This window comes from Nannospalax galili, unplaced genomic scaffold, assembly GCF_000622305.1.
Source record: "Nannospalax galili isolate Female #2095 unplaced genomic scaffold, S.galili_v1.0 scaffold675, whole genome shotgun sequence".
Classification (NCBI taxonomy): domain Eukaryota; kingdom Metazoa; phylum Chordata; class Mammalia; order Rodentia; family Spalacidae; genus Nannospalax; species Nannospalax galili.
The window spans coordinates 886431-893851 of NW_008337205.1; the positions used below are offsets into that span (position 1 = coordinate 886431).

The window sequence follows — 7421 nt, forward strand, 5'->3', positions numbered from 1 at the left end:
TCCCAGTGTGTGCCTGAGACTTTGGGCAACAACAGCTGGTTTGCTTCCATTCAACAAGTATTTACTGAAAGCTTACTCTAGGCCAGGCATCCTGACTGGGACGATTAACCTATTAGTTTTCAAGAGGAACCTTTAAAAGGCTAATTCCAAGAAGAATTATTTCCATTATCTTGGAAACTTTTCAGAGACAAGTTCCCCAAGCATCCCATGTGCCCTGGAGTCTAAGGATCCTTGGGAGTGGGTTCCCCAGAAGATTGGTCAGGGTCTAAAGGCTCTGTTCCAAATGGCAATCAGTCCTACAGTGTCAGGGAGCCCATGCTCCCCAGAGACTTCGCCAGGAGGAGCACGTGCTTCAGAGCAGCCCACAGCAGACAGACCTGAGATGGAGCTCCAGGCTCATGGCAGATGCATGGGTCACGTGATTACCTACCCAATGGTCTACTGTCTTGCATGCTAAGTGAAGTTAATTCAGTTACTGAACACACAGAACAGGACAGTCTACAAGGGATTCAGTGGCTGTTATGGGTAGTCTTTGCCATCTGTGGCAGGGCCTACTACCCTGTGGCCAAGTAGAGTGAATGCTAAAAGGCCAGGAAAGCAAGTGGGGTCTCTTCACCACCTGAGGCTCTACCTGCTTTCTTTTTTCTAAACCTTCAAAAAAATTTTTTAAAGATTTTCTTTTTCTTAAAGATTTTCTCTTTTTTTCTTTTTTTGCCTGCATGTAGTGCACCATGTGCATGCCTGATGCACGCAGAGGCCAGAAGGGGGCATCAGATCCCCTGGAACTAGAGTTAAGGATGGGTGTTAGCCGCCATGTGGGTGTTGGAAACCAAATCTCTTAACTGCCGAGCCATTTTTCTAGTACCCTGCTTCCTTCTTTTAAAACAGGCTGCCCTTGGACTCCCTGTAAAGCTAAGGATGGCCTTGAATGCCTGATCCTATTGCCTCCACCTCCATCCCAATTGCTGGGATTACAGGCAAGTACCACCATGCCAATTTCACGCATTGCTAGGGATAGAACTGGGGGCTTCATGCACACTGGGCAAGTAGTCTACCAACTGAGCCCTATCCCTAGGCCCCCAGAAATTCCACAGGTTTTAAAAGTTGTCCTAATGTATTTCCCCAGAACTAGTAGCAGCCACATAACAATTTGGAGCGATGCCTGTAAGGGAACTGCTGGGCAATGTAGGGTGTCCATCGTTCAAAAAAAAAATCCCCAGCTACTGGAGCTGGAGAGATGGCTCGGTGGTTAAGAGTACTGGCTACTCTTGCAGAGGACACAGGTTCAATTCCCAGCATCCACATGGTGGCTAATAACCATCCTTAACTCTAGTTCCAGGGGGAATCTGATGCTTTCTCCATAGGCACTGCACAACCAGGGTACATTTACATATATGCTGCAAAACACTCATACACATAAAGTAAAAAAATTTAAAAAGTTCACAGCTTCTATCTGACTGAGGCTGGGTTAAAAAATGACTGCCATCTTGCCTCCTAGAACTTTCCACAGAGAGTTGTGGGGGTAGTGGTTGGATTTCTCTTACTGAGGATGGCCTGGAATTTCTGATACTCCTGCCTCCTGCTCCAGTGCTGGAATCACAGGAATGTACCACTGAACTTGGTTTATGTGATGCTGGGGATGGAACCCAGGGTTTGCTGTATGCTAGGTAAGCATTCTACAGGGACTGAGTAGAATCCCCAGCCCCCTTGCTTCCTTTGTAGTGGAAACAGCCCAACAGGCCAGAAAGCCATCTAGGGTGACACTTCCCTGGTACCACAATGGGGTGGCTCATGGCCAGACAAGATGACAGAGAGCTGGAACAACCAACCAGCACACTGTCAACTTAGAAATCTTAAAGACAGTTCAAACATGGGGAGGAAGTGGGGAAAGAGAGATTGGGAGGTAGGGGGAGAGGCCCCCATGCCACGTTCTTCCTTTAGTATTTCTGGCATTCAAACAAATCCTGGGTGAGCAAATCCAAAAGAATATTGTGGGCTAGTATTCAAGAACAGATGTCAAAGCTATTGCAGAAAAGTGGGAAACACTGGGCGTTTTGATAGACCACATTTGAAAGTCATCCCAGAGAAGAGGAGGCAGGGAAAAAGAGCAACCACCACCGACGTGGTGAAGTGGGATGGAGAGAGGCGAGCGAGCAGCCACAGATAACGCAGAAGGCTTGCAAAACTATAAACAATCTGGCAAGGAGGAGGACTTGGATGGCTATATTTAAGCAGCAGCAGAAGTTATAACGGGAGGCTTAGAGAAGGGCGGAAAAAAGCCAATATTGAAATATGACAGAAATGGGAGAGGTTGATGTTTCCTTCTAATCACACACACACAGAGAAAACTTGAAGAAACAAAATGGGCATTGGCTGCTGTTTCTACAGGGACCCTGCTGCCTCTGCAGGGCAGAAGGCTGGACCTCAGCCACATGACCAGGGGCATCCTTTGGCTTCCTCAAGTCAGTGAGGCACTGGATGTGGAGATGTGAAGGGAACCTGTGGGTTTCCAGACTTCCTACTTAGGGAAGCAGGTACACAGGGTCACAGGGCATTATGGCATGTTACTGTCATTCCAGCATGTGGGAGGTAGAGGTAGGAAGATAAAAGAGTTCAAGGTCATCCTCAGCTTTGCAGCAGGTTCAAAATCAGTCTGGTCTATATGAGACTGGTTCAAAACATGAATTAAAATAAAATAAACAAGGCTGGAGAAAAAGCTCAGTCAGCAAAGTGACTGACTTGTAAGCCAAGGACGTGGGTTTGTTCCCTAGCACCCACAAGATGTGTGGGTGCAGTGCCAAGGGTTTATTATCTCAGTGCTCGGGAGGTGGGAAAAGGAGAATCCCCGGAGCCCACTGGCTGGCCACCCTAGCCTATACAGTAGGTCTCAGGGGACTGAGAGACCTTGTCTCAAAAAAAACAAGGTGCAGAGCTGGGTATGATGGTGCACACCTTTAATCCCAGCACTCAAAGAGACAGAGGCAGGTAGACCCTGCCTCAAAAAAAAAAAAAAAAAACCCACAGTGAATGGCACCTGAGGTTGTCCTCTGGCCTCCACATACATGCACCTGTACTCATATGTGTGTGCATACACCCCTATATACATATGCACATACACACATAAATAATAAGAACACAGGCCTGTCAGACTCTGTCTCCTGACTCCAGCCCCCATCTGTCCCTCTGTGAGATCCCTCCCTAGACAGACGGTTCAAGCAGCTTGCGTGGAACAGGTGGCCTGCTGGAAGTAAACCCACCTCGATCATCATGCTGCAGAGCCAGTGCACCTGGGGCCACTTGCTGCTGGCAGTCGGGGACTCTATGGGGTTCCACTGTACTCCCTTCCCCAAACTTACAGACATATGCAGGGTGACATGAGGAGCCAATGGGGGTCTCCAGATTTAACACCTTGCCACCTCCTGCCACTATGGAAACAGATTGACACAGCAAGGAGGAGAGATTGAGCCTTCCACCAATGTGTGGAGCTTCCACCACCCCAGATGGGGCTAGTCACATTTTTAAGGCTCAAAATCTTTGACTGAATCGCTTATAAAAAATAAAAGCATGATCAAATACACCAAATCCTGCCGCCCCCTGCCCCCGGTATGTGTGTGCATGCACACACACATGTACTGCTCCTATGTGCAGGTCAGAGATTGATATCAGGAGATTTCTTCAATCATGCTCCACCTTATATTTTCATTTAGTAATTTTTATTTTATGTGTATGAGTGTTTTGCCTGCATGTATGTTAAGTACACCCATGTCATACAATGCCCAAAGAGGCCAGAAAAGGACATTGGCTCCCCTGCAACTGGAGCTAAGGATGGTTGTTAGCTGCCATGTGGGTACTAGGAACCAAATCCATGTCCTCTGCAAAAGCAGCCAGTGCTCTTAGCCACTGAGCATCTCTCCTGCCCCATGCTCCCTCCACCTTATTTTTTGAGTCAGGGTCTCTCGCTGAACCTGGAGCTCAACAATTCAGCCAGGCTGGGTAGTCAATAAGCTCTGGGGATCCATCCACTTATGTCCACTTCCCAAGCACTGGGATTACAGATGTGCTACCATACTCAGCTTCTTACATGGTTCTGGGTATCTAAATTCAGATCCTCATACTTTCACAGCAAGTGCTTGACTGACTGAGCCATTTCCCCAGCCCCTACCAAATCATTTTGAAAGAAAGTAAGATGTATTCTCAGGCTGCAGAAACAACACACAGGGAGTAGACTGCTATAAAACATAAGGCCAATATTGTTTTATTATCTACCAAGCCTGTCTATGCTCAAAGTGTCAAATATAATGACGTATTAATAAGGGAATCTAATGTGTAAAGGGGAGGAGGAGGAGGAACCAAAATACAGAATTGTCAGCCCATGAGTCATTGGTCACATGGAAACAGGAGCACAGACAGTCCCCACACATCTGAAAGGCATTAAAACAAAAACAAGAAACCAACTTAAATGTCCACAAACAGCATTACTTGGCATGGCCAGTGACAGATGACGATGGTTTCTGTGATGGTTTAAAAAATAGAAGAAACATTTTACACAGTCCCAAAGATGCTATGTGGAAAGCATATCACCAAAATATATTTAATCAAAATCATCAAAGCCTCAAACAAAGCCGGGCATGGTGGCATGCACCTTTAATCCCAGCACTTGGGAGGCAGAGGCAGGCAGATCTCTTTGAGTTCAAGGCCAGCCTGGTCTACACAGTGAGTTCCAGGACAGCTGGGGCTACAGGGAGACCCTGTCTCAAAAAGACCAAAAAAAAAAAAAAAAAAAAAAAGATTATCTATCCACACACTAGACAGCCTCTGACAATTTCCATAAAGAAGCTCAAAAAACACAAATGATGCTTGCTGTCAGGGAGGACCAGGGGGAAAGCAACTTACTCTGAGGCTTGTATCTTTGGTTATTTCTTGGAAAAATGGCAATGTACTATAATTTTTTAAGTTCTGCCAGTCAGGTACAGTGACAATGCCTTTAGTTTCAGGTACTTGGAAGATAGGCAGAAAGATCATCTCAGTTCAGCAGTCTGAGGCCAGGCTCAGCAACATAGCAAGACTCATCTCAAAATACCCTATTAGGGCTGGAGCAAGGCCCATCATTAGAATGCTTGACTATAATCTCCTAGTGAGGGGCTGGGAGTATGACTCAGTAGTAGAGCACCCGCCTAGAATCTCCCAGTGAGGGGCTGGGGACATGGCTCAGTGGTAGAGCACCTGCCTAGAATCCCCCAGTGAGGGGCTGGGGGTGTGGTTCAGTAGTAGAGAATTGGTCTAGAATCTCCCAGTGAGGGGCCGGGGACATGATTCAGTGGTAGAGCACCTGCCTAGAATTCCCCAGTAAGGAGCTAAGGGTGTGACTCAGCAGTAAAGTGCTTGCCTATCAATGTGAGGCTCTAGGTTCCATCCTCAGTACTACAGAATGAATGAATGAATGAATGAATGAATGAATGACTGGCCCTTTGACCCTGGAGAGAAACCCAGGCTCCATCTCTCCCACAGCCTGTGGTAAATGTGGTGAGTTGGCGTCCCCTCTCTGGAGATAATTAAGATAATGCCTCTCAAGTTCAGGGTGCAGTAAACGCTACATCAAGGTTAATTTCTCTGTACTAGCAAAACTACACACTTGGCCTCAGCCCTGATCATTTTGTCACCAGCATCTTCAGCCAGGGCTAGATCTCAGGAGATGCTCAGATAAACCAGAAGCTATGTGAGGTGAGCTGCCTGCTGTCTAGCAGGGAGAAGGAAAGAGCCACAAGACAGAGGGGAATGTGGTGGGGGAAGTGGAGGAAAAAGTCAGGAAGAAATAAAAACCTTCTGATAGGGAAGGAGCCCACGTTTTTATTAAGGGCCCAATGTCCATTCTCCCCAGGGCTTACCCAGAACCATGTGCTATGTGAAAGAACACACAGTCCGACAGACAGACAGACAGACAGACACACACACACACACACACACGCGCCTGCACGAGCACAATCTGCTCACACAGGCTGAGTGTTTCTATGGAAACTACATGGGTACAGGACCTCTTCCAGTGGAGAAAGAAATGCAGAGGACATTCCTTGGGGTTGAGGAGTCCCTCCATGGCTCTGCTCTCTCCTCTCTCTTCTCTCTTCTCTCTTCTCTCTTCTCTCTCTCTCTCTCTCTCTCTCTGCATGTGATGTGCATGTGCACGTGAAGGTCAGAGGTTAACCTCAAGTGTGATTCCTCAAGTGCTTGTTTTTTTTTGTTTTTGCTTTTATTTTGTTTGTTTGTTTCTTGAGACAGGTTCTCTTGCTGGCCTGGAATTCACCAATTAGGTAAAGCTGGCTGGCCAGTGAGCTCCAGGGATCCTTCCCCACTTTCCCAGGTATGGCAAGTGCATGCCACCACACCTGGCTTTTTCATATAGGCTCTGGAGATCAAACTCAGGTACTTAACAATTTAATGACTAACCTGTTTCACCAGCATGTATATAACATTTAAAAAGCAAAGATTTATCTATTAAAATCACACTTTGTCCCACACTAAGACCTGGACAAGGACCTGGGGTGACTCACTCCTAACAATGTTGGTCCATAATGCCACAGCCTTGTAGACTCTTCATGGTGTATAGACTGATGGTGGCCTCCATTTAAGGCAGAACCACTCCTGAGCCCCCCCCCACACACTGTCCCTGTAATCATTAATGTTTCCACCTACTTTATATGAGTTTAATTCAAGAACCAGGTGAGACCTCCTATTCCAAATATTCTGAGATGGGGACCCTTTCCTTGGGCTTTCCCATAATACCCTTTGGCTCACAGTCATGGCCCTAGTCTCCTATTCTGTGGTGTTGGGCAGGTGGCTAGAGTGGGCAGCTCCATGTAGAAGCCACAGTCCCACAGAATCAGGCACAGTGGAATGGGACCCTGAGGGAAGCCAGCAATGGCAAAGACAGGGCAGTTCAAAAGGGAGACCCACACCCAAACAACTCCACCAACACCTACCTGCCCTCTTAAACCCTGGGATTCTCCACAGGCTGGTTGGGAGCTGGGCTGCTGTTCAACATGGAGCAAAGAAGGAAGGGGACAGGTGCAGCTGAAAGGCAGGCCTGGGAGAGACCACCCAGCAGGGAGTCTCAAGGGGTTGGCCTGACTACACAGCAAAATCCTGTCTCCATCTCTTTCTTACACACACACACAACACATGCTGGAAAGATAGATGGCTCAGGGGTTAAGAGAGCTTGCTGATCTTCCAGAGGATCCAAGTTCAATTCCCAGGACTCACATCAAGTGGTTCAACAAACTACCTATAACTCCAGTGCTGAGGGATACAAAAACCTCTTCTGACCTCCTTAGGTTCCCACACACCGATGGCATATACAGAAAGACACATATGTACATGTAAATTATAAAAAAAAAATCTTTAAAAATTTTTTTAAGATTCCATCACTT

General features: G+C 47.0%; 1 protein-coding gene across 11 annotated transcripts in view; it reads right to left on the bottom strand.

Annotated features, from left to right (window-relative positions):
• The window catches only part of Cux1 (cut like homeobox 1), a 379665-nt gene that overhangs the window by 292572 nt on the left and 79672 nt on the right, over positions 1-7421 (bottom strand). The gene's annotated exons all lie outside the window — the stretch shown is intronic.